This window comes from Puma concolor, chromosome B1 (assembly GCF_028749965.1).
Source record: "Puma concolor isolate L17-30 chromosome B1, mPumCon1.1.hap2, whole genome shotgun sequence".
Taxonomy (NCBI): Eukaryota; Metazoa; Chordata; class Mammalia; order Carnivora; family Felidae; genus Puma; species Puma concolor.
Window position 1 is genome coordinate 110,836,048 of NC_141670.1, and position 24,405 is coordinate 110,860,452.

Here is a 24,405-nt window from a genome sequence, read left to right on the forward strand (position 1 = left end):
TAATTTAAAGTAGGTATGAAAAAATGTCTAAGATGATAACAAAGTAGAAATAGAGAATGTCTGTGGGGTAGAAAGGTGAAAACGCCAATCCAAAGAAAGGTAGTTGTAAAAAAAAGGAGACAACAGGCCCCAAATGGAGTCACCTATGCCATGCCTATGTCACCAAACTAAGACTTAATACCTACCCTGATTGCAGTTTCAGCCTCTCCCAGGAATGTAATCTTATCTAGTCAGTCTGGAATTTTCTGGTCAGCAATAGTGAGCTAATCCTGCTGGTAGACCCCTGTTGTCCCCCATTAGCATTTTGGTAGAATAACATCCTTGTCCCATCTCCTTGTACTTATAAAAATCTTCCTTTTTGAATAGATCATCAGAGCTCCTTTTTGTTTCTTAGGTGGAGTGCTGCCTGATTCATGAATTGTGGAATAAAGCCAATAAGATCTTTAAAGTTGAACTTTGTTTTTTACCATAGTCAAATTTTCAAACTAGCACAAAGTCACATTTTTATTTATAATTTAAGCATCCATTGTAGTAAAAACTTGGGTTACATATTGTAGAAGATCGGAGAGTGAATAAAACAGGTATCTCTTTACAGAGAATCCTCTAATGTATCATTAATTAGCATAGTAAAGCAATAAATCAAGATTAAGTGGGGACTGGGTCCTTCACATTCATATGAAGATATCTTTTTCCCCCATGATCTTTATCATCATCATCACAGCTAGTACACCTACTATGTACATAACTAACTTTATAGGCCTTATTTCATTTAATGAAATGAAGTAGATTCTATGATAATTTTTATTTCTCTTTTACAGATAAAGAAACCTGGGTCAAGAGTTGAAGTTACCTGCATAAAGCTCACATGGCAGTAAGTAATCATTATAATGTCTTTCCAAAGTGTCCTTGGTTGGTTGGTTAGAAGATTGCTTTCCTTTAGCAAGTGCTTTGAGCATTAGGAATGTGTAATTTGAATGATACTTCAACTTTCCTGGTGTTGACAAGAACAAATGACTGGGGAGGCCTCATTTTTCTTCATATATGAAATGAGAGATGTGGAAGGTCATATTGTAGTTTCATCCTTCTTTTCAAATGCTTCAGTATTTTAGAAAATTTTATGAATATTAAATTGCAGCAACATATTAAGCACTATAAAAGGCTGCATGTGGACTTCTGTGGATGAAGAGCACCAATTTTCTCTGAAATTATCCTTATACTTATGCACTGAATATCAGAATCTTCTGAAATATCCCAACAATAAAAATAAACATAATACTGCTGCCTATGAATCCCAATCCCTAATTTAAATGTACTATACAAAAGAAACCTATTTAATATTGTATTCATTATGGATCAAAATATCGAGTTAAGAAACCTTGTCAAGCTCACCAGTTTGGGGTTGGATAGCTTTTCTGTTGCGGCTGTTTATGTTTACTCAAGTGTTCCCAGAAAAACACAAAGAAAATGATAGAGGACTAGAAAATAATAAGGAAAACCAATATTTCAAAGCATATCTTGCCATAAGTCTTATAACTAATCAATGCATGAGGAGTTCCTTGCGCTTTGTGTCTGGCTTCTTTGTGAGAATATTAATTTTCTGTCTGGTTTCCACTCAATTTTTCCATGCCTACTTGCATACTTGAGTATATCCAGTCTTTAATTAACAAAGGAATATTTAAGTGTTAACAAGAAATGAGAAAAGCCAGACATGGAGTGAAACGTGCTCATCCCTTGGAGAAGCCAAATGTAATTCCTGAGAACTGATGTTTCAATTGCAGCTCAGACTTCATCTATTTTCAACAAGAGGCAGAAAATCAATGATCAGATGTTGTAACTTTCCACTTCAGAGAGCGCAACTTGTGCTTTTATTAGAAGTATGCCAAAAGTCTTAATTCTTAAATGATGACAAATCGTCTGCATCAATAGAACCATAATTCAATTTTATTTATAAGTATACATAATAGATAGTCCCTAAAGTGCTAAATCTGCTTTGCAAGTGGGGGTGTTAAACATCCAAGCATATACAAAGGTTTATCCTTGTGGAGTCCCCTCTGGCATTAGAACTTCTTCCTTTCATTGTAATCTCTTCCTTGTTTAAATAGAACACTTAACGGTTTGTTTTGCTAATTGTTCCTGAATTAGCACCAGCATTAGTTCATATTTCTTGCAACACTGGGACAAAAGAAAACAGTCTATCACAAGCTGGCTTCATTGCAATCTGCCTAGACAAGGTCTTCCTCCAGAAGCCCCTTGGTTCCTTAGAAAGGAAACCTCTCAAGAAGACTTACTATTTAGATTTCCTAAGAATTTTGTTCTTGTTAGGTTTTCTCCAAAAAATGTCACAAGAAACTAGAAACCAGAAGGTGTAAAAGGGGAGCTCAGAGAATTCTGCTGTCATAAATACAGACTACTCTGCCATGGAGTGATTTCCTAAATCAGATTGACTTCTAAAGGATGGCAGAATACTATCTAATTTTCACTAATACCACCTAAACAGCTGTGTCAGAGATGGTCCCTAACAGGCATTATGGAGAATTGATATTCTTGTCATCTTATAGCCAAAGAAAGTACAAGGGGAAATATAATTCACTGGTTCTGCAAAGAGACATTTAAAATTTTATATGCTAGGATTGGCAGAATAAAAATGCATTTAAGGGGAAGCTTTGATCACATAATGCTAAGGGCTTTGTCAGGTATCTCCCTAAAATGCATCTTTCTCTCACATTTTTCCAAAACATTTTTCATACAATAAGTATTCATTTCAACCAATGTAGGGATGACTCCAGGATTCATGTATGATGCAATCATTCTGGGGTCCCCTTTGAAGTACTAATTTGATTTATAGAAACGCTTTATTTTAAGCAACTTTCAAAGAAGAAAGTTTTGATTTTTGGCTTTTGCTTCTAGCAAGTAACATGTTAAAAATATATTAGAAATGCAACAACCATATATTCTCACTTTCTAGTTGTTTTTCTTCCCGTGAATTTCTTTTAATTCAGGTCATGAGTCATAACATCATAAAAAAATATATTAAGATATTGGCCAAAGCAAAAGAACTATCTTTTATGAGTAGAGAATAAAGAATTAAATAATATGTCTTCCTAGTTAACAAATGGTATGTTTTCATTTTTATCTCTCAACTTAAAAAAGTATCCAGTTGAATGTCTTGATTATTTAAATTAAGAAAAAATGATTGCCCCAAAAAAGGAAAAATGTTTCTAGTATGCAAAACGTTGGATCACATTTTTTATCAAATTATTCCTAGAAGGAATAAGAGAATGGAGGGAGCAAGAGAAACTTGAATTACAAAAGTGAGGGGTTTTTTTGAAAAAAAAATCAGTAGAAAATAGAAGGAAAAGAAATTCTGCCTCTCAGTATCTGATAACTTAAATTTTCAGACATAGGAAAACTCTTCAATAATACCATGAAAGTTACCATTTGTAAGGTACAAAATCACTTACTACCATAGTACAGTACTTTTCCTAAGACTAGTATCCAATTCAATATGTAACTTGACTTGGCACATAATAATACAACATAAGAAAATAAATGATGAGCACACACACACACACAAACACACACACACACACTTCTATTTACAACACATCAAAATGGTTCCAGAAGTAAAAGAGCGTTGAAGTTCCTTAAGATAAGGTTCTCCTGATCGTCAATAAATTTTGCATCATTTAGGATCTCATAAATCTCCATGGGACTCATCCCTTAAATTCTAAGGTAAGTAAAAAATATATAGCTACATTTTGTAACACATTGTTGCAAATCATACTAAACATCTGCAAAAGGGATCTGTGGGATGGGAACTTCTATTAATATCTAAATAATCATTACTAATGAAGTGATTATCCCTGTGCTGGTATAATGGAACTACTGTAATTTGAACTTTAGGCAAAATCATGAAAAGGTTTGGTTACATATTATTCTAAGGGCAAAAGAAGTCTTTTTCCCCCCCTAAAAAAGCCAGGCATGAAGAATTCTGTCAAAATTCAACAACAAAAAAGAGGAATAAATTAGGATTTATTTTAAAGATTGTCTATGACAATAATATAATAGCTAATAGGAATTCAGCACTATGAATTTGGGTTTATATAAAATTTTATTTTAATGAACTTAACGTTTTTCTGAAGTCATCCAATTTAAGTCTTTTGTTTTTGTTTAAGGGACATGAGTAAAAAGAAATTCCCTGGAACATCATGCTTGTTGGTGGCATTTAGAATTATTATTCTCTGGGCGCCTGGGTGGCTCAGTTGGTTAAGCATCTGACTTTGGCTCCAGTCATGATCTCACGGTTCATGGGTTCTGCTGGGAGAGGGGCTCGGAAGAGGCGGCGGCGGCCTCGGGCGGGGGCCAGAGCAAAGGTGACCGATTGCCAGCACCTACGGATGAGGAGGCGGCAGCCGCCACGGAGCGGGAAGTGACCCCGGCAGGCCCAGAACGTGCGGAGAGGCCTTTCCCTGCGGCCCCTCCGTCTTGTGCTGAGGCTGAGGTGAGCAGGGGACCAGGGCCGCAGGGCCCTGCTCCTAAAACAGTGTCCCGATGGCAGCGGCTCCTGACCTGCTGTGTCGGCAGAGGGTCGGGCCCCTTGCTCGGTGGCCGTGCCCCAGGCCCCAGAAAGTTCTGGCGCCATGCTGACCTTGGTCAGGAACCCCCGAGACGTGAAACTGCCCTGCAGACCCTTTCCCTAGGCCAGTGACCCGCCACACCCCGGGGGGGGGGCGTCCATGAGTAAAATGCTGTGCAGTTCTTTCCAGCAAAAAAAAAAAAAAGAGCCTGGGTTGGAGGCCTGTATTGGGCTCTGTGCTGACAGCTCAGAGCCTGGAGCCTGCTTCACATTCTATGTGTGTGTGTGTATCTCTCTCTGCCCCTCCCCTGTCTGTGTGCGCTCTCTCTCTCTCCCTCTCCCTCTCTCTCTCCTTCTCTCTCTCTCTCTCTCTCTCTCTCTCTCTCTCTCTCAAAAATAAATAAATAAATAAATATTTTAAAAAACATTTAGAATTACTATTCTCTTTTAAAGGGCAATACAGTGGGGGAGGGGGAATGTGAGGAGGGGATTGAAGCTGCAAATTTGGTGTGGGAAACCAGTCCCCTCCATGCTCAAGAAATGCCTCACTTAGACAGAGCCAACTCTGGGACTGGCCAAGGCTTTAAAGTGGTGACAAGCACAGCCCACTTTCCTGGTGATGTGACATTCCACCATAAGCCCTTCCCTAGAGCATGACCAAGGGTGGGAAAGACTCGGGTTGTCCAAGCTTACAACAGCAGCAGCACCACCCCTACCCCCACCCCCCACCCCTCCAACCCTGCTTCTTTTAGCATCCTTTCTCCTTTGCTCTAAACTCGGTTCTGCTTCCCTTTAAAAAGGGGCAATCAGGGGAAATCCTACAATAATTGGCAGCTGGTAGTTTGAGAAAATAGTTTTTTAGCCTTTTGATTTGACTTGTTTAGGTCAGTTCTACATTCATATAAAGGAAGCCAACATTTTGATGATACCATATATAGTTTATTGTTATGCAGCTATCCTAAGAAAACAGTTTCCTTCATCTTATTTTTTCGGATTTCAAAATCCAACCAGTGCTAAAGAGCATGAAAATTGGTAAAATTATCAAAATAAGTAATATTTTCCACTTAGAGTATTATCTTAAATTAGACTTTGGTTTAAGAATGATTGAGATATATTTAATCCCCTTGAGTTTTAGCTCTGCTTTTTTAAAGTCTAAGTAGTTTTGACTTTTCAAAATTATAAGCCCTGTGGGGGGAAAAAACCCAGAAGATTTTAGACTCAGATAAACCTTAACTTAGAAATATATTTATATGTGTTCAATGTCTTACATGATGAACTGAATTAGATGAGAAAAATATAAACAGTAATAGCACATTGTATGGCATAGCAGAGAATGACTACAGCAGGCAATAATTTGCAGTCTAAACCCTAAAAACACAAGCAATCTTAGAGTTAAAATTTGCAATCTGCAGGTCACCGATAATTGTACAGTTAGCAATTCTTAGTATTTTTGTTTTTCGGCTTTGGGAGAACACCATAAACAACTTTTATCTTTGGGCTCTGCTGGATGACTGTGGGCACATTAAGGCATATTAATGAACCCTTTCCTGAGAACACCCCATTCATGGCCCCTTTTGCTGGACACCATCCCATCCATTGTTCTTAGGCATCTCAGATGGCCTTGTTTCTGATATTTAACTCTACCACTTATACCACAGCTGTTTTTCCAGTGTTGGACTCTGACTGGAGTGCATCCAGTCTATTGGCTGAGTGACAGCAATCAGATTATCTCACAAGAATTTAAATAAGAGACAGAAACTGTGATTGTCTGCAGGCTGAGTGACCGGTATCTCAAACCAAGCAGCACTTCCAATAACTCCCCTTGCTACAGTCCTGGCTTCTAGCACATTTACCATAGGTTTCTGCTAGTTAATTGGTTTATGCTTTCAGTTAGAGTCTCTTTTATATTTAAAATGTGCGCTGAATATATCACAAACCATACACAAATTACATGGAAGAACAGTCCTGAGGCTGTTTCCAGGAGAAACGTGGATAACCCAAAATGTTGCTCATCACTGAATGGGCTATCACAAGGCAGGAGGGAGTTAGGTACCAGATGTATTCACCAAATATGGAAACTGAAGATGTAGCAATTCAAATCAAAAGAAGGAAGACTCTGGTTCTTCTCCATGAAGGTAAGTTAAGATGCCAAAGAGTGCAAACCTAGTGAGGATTATGCAAACTCCTCAAAAACACTTTGGGGAATAATAGCAGGATAATAAGTCAGTGTTCTCACTTGTAAGTATGTTATATCAAGCTACCAATTTTGGGGAGCCTGCTCTATGATATGAATAGTGAATCTTCCTAGAAGTGGAAATTTTAAAGAGACTAAAATTAAAGTTTTAAAAAGGGTAGTGACGGGGCTCCTGGGTGGCTCAGTCTGTTAAGTGACCGACTCCTGATTTCAGCTCAGGTCATTATCTCACGGTTCATTAGTTCAAGCCCACACTGGGTTTTGCACTGACAGTGAGGAGCCTACTTGGGATTCTCGGTCTCCCTTTCTCTTTCCCTACCTTGCTTACTCTCACTCACTCTCTTTCTTTCCCTCTCTCCCTCAAAAACAAATAAACATTTAAAACAAAACAAAACAAATCAAAAAGGATGGTGACTTTCCCCACGTTCAAAACCTAGTAACAACAGAGCTGGTACTCACTCTGTCGCCTGACTCTGGGCCAATGCTTTAATGTTCTCTCCATTTTCTTACAGGAGTCTAGCAAGCTGTGGGCCTCCACGTAATTTTTGCCCTTTTAGTTATAAAGACTGTTCACCACACAGCTGCCACATCATTTTAAAAAGCAAGATAAAAACTTTTAACTGTTTAAATGAGCCCAGCACTCTTATTTAATGTATGAGAAAAATAAGGCTCAGGGACGTTAACTGATTTGCTCTGTGGACATAGCTAGATGATGGTCAGGATTGGAGACCAGGTGTCAGACTCTCAGTCCATCCCACACATTCACCTCATAAATGCAATGCTAGTTATATTGACATGAACTTTAAAGACAATGTGGCTCTAGATGTCTTACATGTGACAGACAGCTTATTCCAAGGTACTATGTATACTTATAATAAATAAGACAAATCAAAGAGATGAGCTCTCCTCTAGAGTAAGTCAGTGATTTCATGAAAAGGAATTGATATTTGGAAATGAAATGCAGAAGGATTAAGAGGCTCCTCTCTTCTATGTTTAGCCAGACTTAAGATGACTGTAACAGAGAAAGTTTTCCCTGCTGCCATCTCTGACTCTACGTCAGGAATGAAGTAATGTATGCCCTCACTTTTAGGATGCTCTGCAGGATCCTAAATAATGATTATGTACACAATCACGTCAACCTCATTCAGGTAAAATGCCATATGCAAATAGGAATTTTTAATTGCTAGCTATTAAATGTGTTTTTTTTTCTTTTGCTAAGCCACAGTATAAGTTTTCACATAGAAAGAGAGAGTTGCAGAGGTGTTATAGAATCAGACTACTGAATGACAGTTATCTAATGCTCTAATTAAAGAAATGTATTTTCAGAAATATTTAAAACATGGGAGAACATTGCCAGCATCCAGTTTTCTGTTTAGAAATGATTTAAAATGTCCATATTAAAGAGCCATCCCATAATAACCCATTACATATGTACAAAAGGTAATGTTGTATGCTATAGTCATTGTAACCCTTTCTATGCCTTGTCTAGATACTTGTGTTGGTGAAATTTACTAAAAACTTTGCTCTGAAGTCTTAGGACTGTACAATTGTCCTTAAAAGCTAGTGTGGCCTAAAATTTTAGATTTACTTCATTTAATTTGCTCTGTAAACATTTTAGATAATTTTTTAAAATCTCCAGGTGTATTCATCAGACTAGTCTTTGTGGATAAAAAATTTACCACTACAAAGGAGAGAGATCAAGACAGTTTAAAATACTACTGTTTTAAGTGACAAAATTCGAGGTCAAGACAGTTTAAAATACTACTGTTTCAAGTGACAAAACTCAGAATGCATTAAGTGCTTAAATGAAAAGGAAATGTTTTAATGTTTATTTTTTTATCAAATTAATTTTCTTCCATTCATTAATTTGGTCTGTTGTTTTCTTTAACAGTATTTTTTCTAGTGGACCTAATTTTTCTTCTACTTCTACTTCTTTTCTTCTACTTCTATGCTTAGAAACCTGTCCTCTCAAATATCTTACTAGATATCCATTAACTAAGTCATCTTTTTCTCCAATGCCAGCACCCCTTACTGAACTTTATATAGATAGAATCACATAGAGCATATTCTTTTATATCATATTGATGTTTGTAGAGTCATCGTGTTGTTTTGAACAACAGTAGTTTGTATTTTCTCATTGTTGTATCATTGCCTATTCTACAGCTTATGGACATTTGGGTTTTTCCATTTTGGGTCTATTAAAATTAGACTAATAGGCAGATTCTTGTATATTTATTTTGTTCCATTTGGGTTTGGAATAAACCCAGAATTTCTAGGTCATAGGATAATATATGCCTATGGTTAGTAGATAATGCTGGAGGGTTTTCAAGACATTGCACTAAGTTATGTTCCCACCAGCTTCACATCCTTGCAAAGACTTGTGATTAAAAGTTTAATTCTGCTGAACTTTAATCATCCTATAGGTATATAGTTATATTTCATTGTAGTTTTAATTTACTTTTTCTTATTGCTGTGAAAGTTAATTCTTCTTTTTGATCTATTTACTGGCCATTGGGGTATCATATTCTGCTTGCTCAATTCTCTTGCTCACTTTTTTTAAGTCAGGCTCTCTTTTGCACTCACATTTATTTGTAAGGAATTCATCATATATCCTGGATACAAATATGTTGTCAGTGATAAATGTTTTAAATCTCTTCTTCACTTTGTGGTTTGTCTTTTCACTTTCTGGTGGTGTCTTTGGATTAATAGAAGTTTTTAATTCTATTGTAGTCTAGATACAACAATTTATTTTTATGATTAGTGCTTTTGGTGTCCTTTAAAGAAATCTTTGCCTTTCCCAATTCATGAAGACAGTTTCCTATACTTCCCTCTAAAAGATTAGTGTTTTACTGAACACATTTTTCTTTACAAATTAATATTTGTGTGTGGCATAATTCACTTTACTTCATATGGGTATCTAATTAACTCAGTACCATTTGTTGAAAAGTCACTGCTTAGTCTATTGCTCTGAAGTGCCAACATTATTAGAAACCAAGTGACTATATATGTGTGGGTCTATTTGGGGGCTTTTTCCTTTGATTTACTTGCCTAACCTTGGACCAATGCCCCATGTAATTTTATGAGTTTCATATCAAGCTTAAATCCTCCACCTTATTCTCTTTCTTATTGTTTCATTACCACAGGCTTGCAATGTAAACACTCTGGGCTTTGAAATTAATCACACCTCAATTTGATTCCAGCTCCTAAATTTGCTATCTATTTGCTTGAAAATGTCATTAAAACTCTCTATTTCCCCATCTACAAATGGTGAAACAAACTCTCAGATGGCTCCCAATGAGCCCCACACCTTGGTATTCATGCCTTTGTATAATATGCCCTCCTCTTGAGTGTGGGCTGGACCTAGTGATTCACTTTCTTAATGAATAGCATATGGCAAAAATAATGGTATAGTGCTTTCAAGACACTGTGGTCTCTGATGTGATGCCCTCTCTTACCTCACCTATTCACTTGATCTGATGGAGGGAGCTACTAAGTTGTAAGCTGCCCTGCGGAGAGACTCATATGGCACCAGCCAATAATAGCCAGTAAAGGAACTGGGACCTTAGCCCAAAAGTCTATGAGGCACTGAATCCTGACAATGACCACATAAACAAACTTGAAATTGTATCCTCCTCCAGTCAGGCTTTTAGAAGAGATCATAGCCATGGCTTTCATTTTTATTATAGTCTTGTTAGACTTTGTGGCAAAAGCACACAGCTAAGTCATGCATAGATGCATGACCCACAGAAACTAGGAGATAATGTTTGTTATTTTATGCAATGAAATTTGGGGAGTATTTGTTACCCAGCAATAGATAACTAATACAGTGTATAACCCACCATACAGTTTATGACCCTTGGCAGGCATTCAATATTGCTAGCTAATTAATAAACAAGTTTTATTGATTTTGCACAGCAGTTAGAATTCAGTTTAAAAAAAATGATTCAGGCCACTGAGCAAGTAATATAATCTCTGATCTCCAGAAGTGTTGATGTGACCCTCCCTAACATCTATAATTTTAAATGCTAGAGGAATGAGAAATTCCCGAGATAAAAGGAATCACTAATTTTAAAAGAGTGAACGTGCCTGGGTGGCTCAGTCACTAAGTATCTGACATCGGCTCAGGTCATGATCTCATGGTTCCCTGAGTTCCAGTCCACATCTGGTGAGCTTGAGCCCCACTCTGGGTGAACTCAAGCTCTGCTTCAGGTGAGTCTCACTTCTCTCTCTGTCTCTCTGCCCCTCATGGGATTCTCTCTCTCTCTCCCTTTCTCTCTCTGCCTCTCACTCACATGCACCCTCTCTCTCTCAAAAAAAATTTTTTTTTTAAGATTGAACTGCTATATCAGCTCTGGGTGACCATCCCAATCTTGCCACTAGGCCCATTTGGTTGTGATTTTTAACCCAAGAAGTTTTTCCTCAGGATTAAGCTGTAAATGGATTGTTCTTTGACTCTCATAGTAAATTCCCCATATTACAAAGCAATTATAGAACCCAAATCTGTAATAACTTTGGTATAAAATCTGATTAATAGTCATTATAAAAATAGAAACTCAGTTCCTTTATGCTATGGTTCTCTTAATAAATCCTAGTGCCATAGTTATTTTTTCCATTAAACCATTGACCGTTAGATTTAAATTTAACTCCATTTATTTATGACATACTAATTGGAGTTTGTTTCTGTCACATCTACCCAAAAGCAGTTTGGTCCCCTCACATCTTTATTTAGTCAGGTTGTTTTTTCTTCCCTAAGCAATATATTTTTTAATGTATGAATACTCACTTTTCCAAATACTCTTTGAAGATATTTTATATTTTTAATTAAATTTCTAGAATAACTCAGTAAATAATAGTATGTAAAACATGTGATACATTAAGATTTCCTTTGAATATTTACAGACATACAATCCCTAAAGGGTATAATATAAAGGTAACAAATAAAAGTGGGAAGGGAAAATAAATAAGAAAATGAGCTAAAGTGGATTTTATTGCAAACATTTATTGCAATGATTACTGCAGTGATTATTACAAATATTTATTGCAATGATTAAGATGCTTATATTCTGAATCACAAAGCATAGCCATTAACTTTAATGGAAATAATCCTACCTAAAGCTGTGTGTATCTTCTGACATTTTTCATGACCATGCTGGAAAAAAATTATCCCCTAAATGAAAACTAGCAATAAGCTCATTAAATCATGTCAGGATTTCCTTTCCTTTGTCATGCTTTTGTCTAATGGGCTCTTCTTTTGAAGAAGGAAAGCAACTGACATGTAACATCTGGTATATCCAAGGTAACTAATGTCATTAAAGCTATCTTTTGCTCTTGTGTCTTCTTTTTTTACAGTTTTGAATGAGATGGCTCCAATGCTGGCATAATATTATTTTCTAATGTATCCATCATGACTCAGACTCTTTCTGAATCAGGGCCTGTGGGCCAGCCATCAACAACATTTTCCTTTTCTAGAACACGAGAGGTCTGAATTTTGCCACAGAGGCCTGTCTGCCAGGCAAACGGAACCTGCCAGTGCACACAGGAAGCAGGCCTATAATTTGAATGTTTGGCTTTTTGTAACTCTGGCTATAAAATAAGAATCATCAAGATAAAAAAAAAAAAAAAAAAAGGTGGGTTGGCTGCTGTATTTACTACCCAGCCGCTCAAGAAACTCTCAGTTGTTTCTTTTTTTTTTTAATCTTTGACCATACTAGCAATCAATATCAGCTCACATTAACAGCCAGTTTTAAAAGCATAGTATAACTGTGCAGTTCTACCAATGTGTCCATTATCTCTGACACTTCTGAAAAACTTCAGCTGTGTCTAAGATCCTTTAAGAATACACACACATGCACACACACACACACACACACACACTCTTAATTAAAAGCATCTTGCAAATACTTTTGAATGCTTTCTAAAGTAAGAAACTCCTTCAATGCTCTTTGTTTCTGGCCCTTGCAAACATTTGAATAAATATAATGTATTTCCAGGGACAATTGGTGTGTTAAACACCCAATGGACTTAAAGTGGGTGTTTTTGATCATATCATCACATGTAATTTCATATTATTTTTCTACTCTGGAGGTAAGGACAATTTATTCTTTGTATTTATAAAATGACTTTGGGGAGAGGGGTAGAGGGAAAGAGGAGGAAATGAATTTTGATTTGGTCTTCAAGAGTATGCTGGATTCTCCCAGCCAGGAAAGAAGGATAACAGCATTTCTGAGTGGGAAAATGATCCAAGCCAAAGCCTGGAAAAGCAGAGCTGCTAGAACACTTAGGGAATCCCTATTTTACAGATAAAAGTACAGATGTGGATAGGTGGTCAGGGATGAATGTTAAGAGTTTGCATGCCATGCAATTAAATTGGGGCTTGATTCTTTGGAAGTTGGAGGGCAACAGGTGCTTTTAAGCAAAGCAGTAGTATGTTTCAGACAAATTATTATTTGCTTATAGGGAGGAGAGAGAAAAAATGACAAAGAAAAGACCATCTAAATGGCTATTCAAACAATCATGGTCAAGGTATTTTGGCCATAAAAATATCTGAATCCCTTTCGTCTAATTTCTTGAAAGCTTTCTTCTTGACCAGCATTTTTTTTTTACTTATCATTTTGACTTTCCATTTGGCTCATTATCTTGAAACTTAAAATTGCTAGGAATACCAATTCAATACACAGGCCTATACTATTTCTAAGTTTATATAATCTGCAAATATTAATGTGAATAATCATGCTTTAATTTTGCGTCTGATTAAACCCTTCTTGAATAATAATATAATTTTCTACTTTTGCTCAATTCCTGATGCTATGAACTGTCAATCACGTTTATAAGAAATAGAGCTGTATTTTTTGAATTATGTCAAAGTAAAGTTTATTTCTTGGGCACAGTATGATGCACTTGATTTTGCAAAAGAAATTCTAGGGAAAGATTAGAATCCATATAAGACCTGTTACAAAGCCAAGCCTAGCTGGCTGGCACGTCTGATTCTATGTCTAATTCCTTACTGCTGTTTTTCCTACAACCTCTACAGATGTTCCTCTCATCATCAGAGTTCACAGGGACAGTAACAATCACAGCAATATGGAGAAACAGGCCAGAGAACTGAGCTGTCAATTTGACGAACTGCTCCAGTGGATAGCTGGTTTTAATAATGGTCAAACTTAGGCAGTGCCAAGACTAGGGCTGGCAACTAGTTATAGAGATTAACTGGAGTCAGGAAAGATAAGTTGCAAGACAGGTCCTAGATCAGCTTTTGAGGCCTAGACTCTAAGCCAATAAGCCAGGGAGGACTATAATCCAATACCCTAGACAGTTTCATGGACAGACAGAATCTGGGAAAGATGCAAATGCCTCACAATTATAGGACATTTAAACAGAGACAAAGAGGAAATGAGGTGAGAACATCATGCTTTAGTTATCTATGAGGGAATGAGAGGTGCAAAGGCAGGAAACAGAAACAAGGCTGGTATGGCTAAAGCACAGTAAACCAAGTGTAGAGTGGGAGCAGCTGGATGCAGAGAGGTAGCCACAGGATGATCATGTAGGGCTTTGAGGGTCAGAGAAAAGGCTTTGGGGTTTACTGAGCGCAGAAAGAAATGACATAATCTGACATGTTCTTTAAAATTCACACCAACTGCTGGATGGAAAATAGATCGTAGGTGTCTAGAGCAGAAGTAGGGTGACCAGTTAGAGACTCTTGCAGTAATTTTGGCAAGAGTTAATGGTGTCTTGACCCAGAGTGGTAGCAATGGAGATATTGAGATGTGGACAAATTCAGGATATATTTTGAGGGATAACCAACAAAATTTGCTGATGGGTTGGATATGAGATAAAGATAAAAAATCAAGGAAGTCTTTGGATACTTGTCTTGAACAACTTCAAAGATGGAATTTTCATTAACTATACAATGACTTAGAGAGAAGACTACTAAAAGAGAAGATTCAAATGTTTAGGGTTGGGAATCAGGAGTGTGGTCAGGAACAAGAAGAGTTTGTTCCATATCCATATCCATATCCATATCCATATCCATATCCATATGGATATGTCAAGTAGGTAATTGGATATATAAAAGTGAAGTTCAGGAGAAGTTCAGGAGAAAAGTCTAGGCTGGAGTCATGAACTTGGGAATCTGATCTGTATAGATATCATTTAGCATCATAAAATTAGACTGAGATTACTTGAGAAGTGAGTATAATTAAAAACAGTGGGATTCCAAAAACTGAGCTTTGGGAGATTCCTAGATTGAGAGATTCAGGAAATGAAGAGGAACCTGAGGAGACAGGGAAAGAATGATGACTGGGATAGGAGAGAGAGTGTTGTCCTAAAATCCAAGAGAAGGCAGTGCTTCAAGACAAGATCGATGAATTACCTGTGCCAAATTCTGATGAGAGGTCAAGTAATTTGATGAATAAAAATAGACTGTTAGATTGAGCAACAAAAGGTCACAAGTTGGCCTTGATGAGGGTAATTTTAGTCGAAAAGGGAAGAAGGACTTGTGAAGTGGGTTCAAGAGAGAATAAAAGCTAGCAAATAGAGTATATATAGATCATTCTTCCTTGAGTTTTTCTATAAAGGGGTGTAACATGGACAGAAGATGTTGTAAAAACTAATTTTCTTTTTTAGGTGATAAGTGCTACAGTACATGTGTATGCTGATTTAGATGGCCCTGCAGAGAGTGAAAATTATGATGATATGGAAGGGCAGTGCTGCTAAAATAAGTGGATGCAGGCGTGTTCTGGGAGTAGCCAGCAATCTTGTTGGGGAATGGAGTGGACTTGTATAATCACTTACATTTGACTCTTCACCCTCTCTGAATTCACCCTCATCCTAACCAGCTATACTTTTGTTTGGGCATGTCAAACTCAAATTTTTTGACAGTGTATTAGTATTTCGTTTTCAATTTTTTATCTATTATACACAACTTCTCTTCTTCTTATAACTGTTTGTTATTAAGCTTATTAATATTGTTAAAAATAAATTTTTAACTCATTTTAAGTACCAACATAAAGCTTTCCTCCTCTGCCCCTTCAAGATGTCCCTCACCCCAGAATCTTTTTCTTTGCTATATGAGCATCATGGTAAAATGTAAAGAAAAGAAAAAAGATATTCTAAGCAACTTGGGTGAGAAAATAGAGACTATTCTCATTGTTTTGTTGAAAATAGAATAAAATATTTTAGAAGGATATTGGTTACTCTGCATTTTTTTGTATTATCTCTGTTTCCTAGTTGACACCTCTGAACACAATCTCTTGCCTTTCTGATTTACCAAATCATCCAGTATCATTACTACATGGTCACCCCCAAATCTTAACTTCTCCTAATTTACCATATACCCTCAGCATCCAAATCTTAGAAAGACAGTTGATTTTAGGAGAAGACTTAAAGCTCTAGCTAATAGAGTTAGCAGATGAAAGTTAAAGGCAAAGACAGGATTTCTGAGATCATAGTTGATAAGTTTGATTACCTGAGAATAGTTAATAACTCTTGCTCCTGTTTTTGGTTCAAATTTTTAAATACTTAACAGGATAGACACTACTGAGATGTATCCAGCAGTTATGTCAGAGAATCCAGAGAATCTGCCTGATCTTAATTACTCCAGACAGGAAGTGTTGAGTGTTAAAATAGCTAAACCCGGATGAGCACCTAAAGGATTTTTCAGAATCCAGAAGTTTAGATAGATTAACCAATGAAACTTATGTGGCATTCTTTTAGAGGTTGTGAACCACAGAGTTAAATCCCAATTTTGTCAGTCTGGCCTCTTCCATAGACCTTTATATAATGAACCAACTCCTGCTCCATTGTGCATAAACCTCAAGATAGGCCTATGAAGCATCAAATGAAGTGAAGATTTGCAAGTTATCCACCTATTTGGGTGTGAACCACCACATTACATAATTCAAGACCTTGAGTTTTATTTGCTTTAGTTCTTTTATGGAAACATCTGATTTATCTGGCCTCTTGTATCAAGTTACATAAATATATGCTTTATCTGTTAAGGACCTATTCGTGGACATCAACTCTTACAACCATTTCTTGTTCCAAAAAATACTTGCTGGTGCTAATGTTACTTCTACTTGTCTCCTAGGTTCAGTCAAGTTATTGTCACATGTACAGTATCAACAATTGAATGTTTTGATCACTGTGTAGTTGGAATGCTTTCATTTGTCTAGACTGAACTTGATGCTCCTAGGAATGCTCTGGAAGATAAGAATAAAGAAACAGGATCCTTTGTTGCTTCTGAGATCTGAGGAAAGGCTCAAGTCTTCCTCTCTCCAGAATGACAGAGTACCCCTACTTTGGCCTTACACACCTAAGCTTTTATCAATGAAGGTATTTTTCATGATCTTCTTGTGCAGTTTACAACTTAGGATTCACAGCAGGGACCCTATTGGGATTTGGGCTTGAGCAAGCCCCAAGAACTGCATTCTACTCTAGGGAAGGTGAGTACTACAAAGTTAAAAGTGCATGAAGCCATTTGGCCTCTCATTTTCTAAAGAGTGCACTATAATTTAAATAATTTAAATGCCAAATAGAGTTTCATATTTTATTTCCAATGTCAGGATTTCAGTGAAACTTCATGACATTCTAGGACATTTCCATATTCCTTTCTGTCTAGGTAGAATTAGAGTTCTTCGCATATTCTGAGCTGAGCTTATTCTGAGAGTATAATTTGCATATTTTGTTTTATAGACCAAAGTAAGTTTCGATCAAATCTGAATTATGTAAGCCATTTTTCTTTTTGTATGATTTACTCTCCAGAAAGATATTTTTTGTTTTTTTTAAGAGTCACATTAATAAACAGTAAATATCACAATAAAATTAGCAACCTTGATTTCCTCTATTTATGTTCCTGCAGTATTAAATCTGCATCAGCAAAAATTAAACTCCTATATCTTAGAATGATAACATAAGAAAACCAGGAGAGCAATTTGACAGAATTGGAAGGCTTTAGAATCAGACAAACTAGGACTAAATCCTGGTTTTGTATCCTCCTGTCTATATAACCTTCCCAGATTTCTTACCTATAAAGTAAGCGAAAGATGGCAATCTTTCATAAAGATGACAATAGTGTCATCTACTGTTATGAACTGAATGTTTGTGTCTCCCCAAAATTTATACATTAAAATCATAACCTTCAATATTAGGAGGCAGGGCCTTTGAGGGTAATTAGGTCGTAAGGATAAAGCTCTCATGAACAGGATTAGTGCTTTATTAAGAAACACACAAGGGGCGCCTGGGTGGCGCAGTCGGTTAAGCGTCCGACTTCAGCCAGGTCACGATCTCACGGTCCGTGAGTTCGAGCCCCGCGTCGGGCTCTGGGCTGATGGCTCAGAGCCTGGAGCCTGTTTCCGATTCTGTGTCTCCCTCTCTCTCTGCCCCTCCCCCGTTCATGCTCTGTCTCTCTCTGTCCCAAAAATAAATAAACGTTGAAAAAAAAAATTAAAAAAAAAAAAAAAAAAAGAAACACACAAGAGAGAGCTTGTTTCCTCTCTCTCTCTGCTCTTCACCATGTGAAGATACAATGAGAAGAGGGACATCTGTGAACTAGGGAAGGAGTCTTCACCAAAAACCCAACCATGTTAGCACCCTGATTTTGAAATTTCAGCTTCTAGAACTGAGAAATAATGTGTCTGTTGTTTAAGCCACCCAGTCTGAAGTATATTTATTGTAGTAGCCGGAGCTGACTAGTGTACCTACGAAGTCAGGATTAGATACATACAACATCAGACACAGTGCTTACTCATGGGAAGCTCTCAGTGGCTATTTGTACATAATAATACTGATGAAGCAATCTTTTAATCCACTTTAATTCACTTCTCAAAAACTATTTGGCACTTAATAGGTCCTAAGTTTGTTACTCAGTTGGGTGGATATGATCTGCTTTGCAGTGCAGATACAAAGTAAGCCACAATTTGTGAGTCAAGGAGCTGTACTGAGAGACAGATACATGAATAATTACAATGAAATGCCATACAAGTCCACAAAGCTATTCATGCAAAGCTCTTTTGGTTACAGAAAAAATGACTATGGGATGTGGAGGTTTGGAAAGAGTTCACAGAGCAGGGGACTTTTGGGCTTAGAGATTCTATAGGAGTGTTTCTAATAAATAGAATTACTTAGTAGAGAGTGCCCTTGATGGGAAGGAAGCAAAGGACACTGAATTGCTGCTCTTTCTCCAGCAGTATTAGACCCAAGATTTCCAGGTATCCTTTGCTCTGAAGCCCCAGCAATGAGACTCCTTCCTCTGTACCACCCCATCTCCAGCTGTAGGCAAGACTAACTTCCACATGACCTTTAATCATGGTGTCCTGTGACTTCTGAAACAAATCCCATTGTGCCTCAACACCAGCTCTCCTGTATCACCACGAGAAGTCAAAGGTTCCCAGATCACCCAATTTCACACAGATGCTCATCAGCACCCTATTCCCAACCTCCATGAATCTGACCATATTTCCCACACTCTTAGCTATCCAAGCCCTTCCACCCAAACTTGTTTCCTGTCGTCAGAAAACTCCTCTCCTTCCTTAACCTCTGCACTAAACATTTCCTTCAGATTTTTGCTGAAATTTAATTTGGCACCTGAAAACACTGCTTTTCTTGGACCCTTTAAGTGAACAACTTATTTTTATTTTTCTTCTCATACTTAAGTACCATACATGCCTGTAGCTTGAGGTGGGGTCCTTTCTGCAACCTGTTCCTACTTTCAAACGGTCACTCCTTTTTCTCTTCAAAACTCTCATGTCTTTTGAAACATACATTCTCATACTGTGCCACCCTGTATCCCTCCTTGTCAGACCACTTATGGATCACTGAGTCATTGCTCTTCACTCATTAATAGTTTTCCTGTCATTATGGTTCAAAACCCCAGTAGATGATCCAACTACCACATTGGCCTCTAAATTCTTTGGTTTTCTTAGCTCCAATAATATTTTTCTCCATTCTTTCTCCATGACCCACATGTCATACCTAGACCTCGTCATCATCCAAAACTGAATTTCAGTTTCAAACATCTCACTTTGACTACCATCCCCTATTCTTCCAGTGTATTCACTCTAGTACTCCACTCACAATTCGCCAGCTCAAGACCACCAATTCATGGACCCTATAATTCATCTTTATTCATCATAACTCCATGTCTAAACATGTCATATTATCCAGCTTGTTTTGCATGATTCTGCCCTATAATTACTTCCCAACGAATGTCTTTAACTTCCTTTTTCCTTTCTCCTCAAGCAATCTTTCCTGGCAAAACCTAAACTCTGGTCAAATCCACCTATGTGTTGGATGTGTTAATCTATCCTGCATTAAAGTGTCTGAATACTCCTAGAGAATATTACAAATTATGCTTATTGGAGTCATCCAATTTTTACATAGTATAATTGTACATAGTATTCTCTCCAGGTAATATTCAATGTGTTCAGCAGCATGATCTTTCATAACTTTTTTTTCTGCTCTTCAGAAAGAGTATCTGAAATACAGGATTTCCTCACTACTAATCAGACCAAAAACTTTCATCCCCAGAAATTGCTACGAAACACATATTTGGTATATCAGGTATTTGTTTTCTATGTGTTTTGCCTTGTTTCACTACTTAAAGCCATTAAGAACCTATGGCAAGATAAGCCTTTAAATATCTAATCACCTGACAATGTAGTCTAGTAACATTTTCTCTCACCCCAGTTCTCCATGTAAGATTTTAGACTTTGTGCAATTTCCCAACTTCCAATTATCAGACATTTTTAAATGACATTTAGCTTCCTAGTATCAGATGTTATTAAATGCACTGACCTCAGGTCTCCCAAAGCTCATGAAAGATACTTCCTCATCTGAAATCATTGCTTTGCCCTAGATCTTGAATTTAATAAACGCTAAGTCTAAGTTTGCTTTAGGAAGCTGTTTGGTATCTGCTGCACTCTTCATTGAATTTTGGGGGGGATGGGGCAGGGATCTATGAAGAAAGGCTCTGTTCCCTTATTTGTAGACTAAGAAGTATAGAACAAATATCATGATGTTTTTGTGATATTTTAATGAGTTCAAATACATAAATGTTTTAGTAGAATCTTGGAACATAGTAAAAATCAAATAAATGTTGCTTTTATAATAATTATTATTATTTATATCAATTTCTCAACCCCTGGCTTCACATTGCCAAATGCATGCCAATCTAAGGGGAAAATATTCAATTTTTTTCTTTCTTTTTTTTGGTTAGTGTCTCTGCTCCTTTGTTGTCTTTTCTTTTCTTCTCTCCAGGCAATCTCTTCTGGTCTTTTATTGGCTTCTCTTCCCAGTAGGTATTCTACTGGCCTCTCCCTAACCTTATTGTTAATTCCAATATTTCACTTCAATTACATTATATTATAATTTCATTAAGATTCTCTGGGAAATTTATCACATAATAATTGTGCAATAACCATCCTAATTGTACAATTGTTTAGAAGTAACGATTCCAACAAACATTAAAATTAATTTTAATAACAACATTTATTAGTCATAGGAGATCCATGGAGTCAGTGTACCTATTTCCCTTTTAAAAATTTACCAGAAGTCTTTAATGAAATGTCTACCCATCTTTTTTTGCCCTCTATCCCCTCCACCCCAGCACTGTTCCCAGTGTACCACACTTGGAAAGAGTTCCTGGCTCCTGTTAAACCAGTGCTGCCCTTGTTTTTTTTCCAGGCGCCATCATGATCATCTACCAGGACCCAATCAGCCATGATGAAATGCTGAGAAATCCCGGGTGGGCTGTGCCTGGAGGTGGAGGGGAAGATGGTCAGTAGAATAGTAGGTAACATTGATGACTTGTCCATTGGTGAAAATGCCACTCCTGATGACCCCAAGAGTGAAGTTAGCAAAAGGACAGTTATCACTGGTGTTGATATTGTCATTAACCATCACTGGCAGAAAACCAACTTAACAAAATAAGCCTACAAGAAGTACATCAAAGATGACATGAACTCAATTAAAGGCAAACTTGAAGAACAGAGACCAGAATGAGCAAAACCTTTTATTTATTTTTTTAACACTTGTTTATTTTTTTGAGGGACAGAGCATGAGCAGGGGAGGGGCAGAGAGAGAGGGAGACACAGAATCTGAAGCAGGCTCCAGACTCTGAGATGTCAGCGCAGACCCCGACTTGGGGCCCTAACCGATGAACTATGAGATCATGACCTAAGCTGAAGTCGGTGCTTTAACCGACTGAGCCAGCCAGGTGCACCTAGAATGAGCAAAACCTTTCATGACAGGGATGCAGAACAAATCAAGTACATTCTTGCTAATTCTAAAAATTGCCAATTCTTTATTGGTAAAACATGGATCCAGATGATAGCTCTGCTGGATTACAGTGAGGATAGTGTGACTCCATATACAATTTTCTTTAAGGATGGTTGAGAAATGACAAAATGTTAACAAAATTTGGCTATAACTTTGGATTACCTGTCATCATAACTGACTGCTGCTTTTCATCTACACAATACCAGAACTTAGACAAATGGGACTGATACCATTTTAAGCACTTCATTAATTTTGGGCTTGATTTACTAGGACAAGAGGCATTGTTTTTACGGGGGAAAAACATGTCATATAGGTTGTCTGAAAATAAAATGCATTTAAGCTCAAAAACAAACAAACAAATAAACAAAAAGCATCCATCAATACTACGATATTATTAACAGGGATTGCAAATTTCAAGCCCTCTAGTGGTCAACACCATGTTGCTTATTCTCTAAGACTTCCTCAAAGATAAAAATTTACTACAATTTAACAAAAATATTTCCACCAAAAAATGACAGGCCATTATCTTTGTCCCTGAAACAATGTACCACAATTTGAGCTGAATAATTCATTACTTAAAAAAAAAAGAGTTGTGAATATCAGTGTTAATTAATTCTTAAAATCATGTACTTATCTTTACTAGTAATAAAAAAAAATCAAGAAACCAAGATAAATTGTCAATACTTCCTGCTTTTGGGGTGGGTTATATATTTTAGTAATACAGTACATTTTTTTTATTATTGTGTATCATACAGGCTTTAGGAACAGATATGACTACTTATATTCATGGCTTAGAGGAGTTAATAAATATTTCTAAGTATCAGTTTCTACTAGTCAAAAAAATCTAGATCATAATATCTTCCTTATAGGAATTATGAAAAAGTAATAAGATTAAAATGTATACCTTCACTGCATAGAACAAAAGTGCTAGTCAAATCACCAGAATAATCACGGTGGTGCTACTTTTAAGTAATAAAGGAAAACTAAGGTATCTAACTGCTTCTTTATTTTTTAAATGTTTATTTTTATTTTTGAGAGAGAGAGAGAGAGCTCAAGCAGGGGAGGGACAGAGAGAGGGGGACAGAGGATCAGAAGCAGGCTCTGTGCTGACAGCAGAGAGCCTGATGTGGGGCTTGAACTCATGAACCACGAGATTATGACCTGAGCCAAAGTCAGATGCTCAAACTACTGAGCCATCCAAGTGCCTCCATCTCTAATTTCTCACAAAAATGATACTCTTACTGAAATTACTTAATTAAATCTAAACTCAAGCGCATTTTATGTGTACTTAATAATAATCATTCCAACTTTTAAGTTGTATATGACTTAATAAGATAGTTACCCCATTGCAAAACTCTGATTTTTGTTTCTAAGTTTAACACAGATACTTAATGACATTTTTTAAAAGTAGGGCTAGGTCTGAAGGACTAATGGCAACATTAGATTTTTTTAATGACTAATTATAAATAATTGCAGTGATTCTATACAGTTAACTTAGTGTTATTATAAGTATTTAAAATAAAAATGATGTATATTTTAAATGTATTTAAAATTGTGACAATATTAATATGTGGAAGTCTCTGACTTTTTTCACCTTTTGAAAACTAGATTAGCTTTCTGATGAGATTAGTACTATTTAGTTAGTTATATTTTATGTATAAAATATCCTTGTTCCATTGTGTGATTAAGTATGTGTATAATACAATGAAAATAACACAACATATTCTTCTTTCATTTTCTTCTACAGTAGAAAACATAGACCTTTTACTCATAGAGACCAGGTGATTATGTATCATATTTCACTGTAAAGTCACTAACTCAAGTTTTAATGTCCTTTATATGTAAGGAAATACATCTGTTTCTATTTCCTTGACTTCATACCTCTGCCAAACTTAGATCTAGAAATGTTTAAAAGTAGTTCTACAGGGCTCAGCTTACAATAAAAAGGAAGTAAATTAGCCAGATAAAATAAAGGATGCCCAATTCAATTTGTTTCAAACAGTACAGCATTGGTGATATAGTGGTAAGCATATCTGCCTTCCAATTGGTTGTAGATAAGTAAGGATTATTTAGTGTATATCCCATGCAATAATTTTTTAGTATTACCTATGTTGCAAATATTACACAGGTCATACTTACATTGAGTAATTAATTATTAATTATTTATCTGAAATTCAAATTTAACTGGGCACCCTGTATTTTTATTTGCTAAATCTGGTAACCATAAAAGGAATATAAAAATTATTTTGGAAGAAAATACAAAACATATATGTCAACAGTATACCTTATATTTTAATTAAAAAATAAATGGATCTCCAGTCCCTAAGAATGCAAGGCCAATCCATAAAGAGTTATGCATATATAG

At 36.5% G+C, this 24,405-nt stretch overlaps 1 pseudogene; it reads left to right on the forward strand.

The window, feature by feature from the left end:
• The first annotated feature begins 21,454 nt into the window (after positions 1 to 21,454).
• Positions 21,455 to 22,175, forward strand: LOC112858436 (translationally-controlled tumor protein-like; annotated as a pseudogene).
• The last annotated feature ends 2,230 nt before the right edge of the window (positions 22,176 to 24,405 follow it).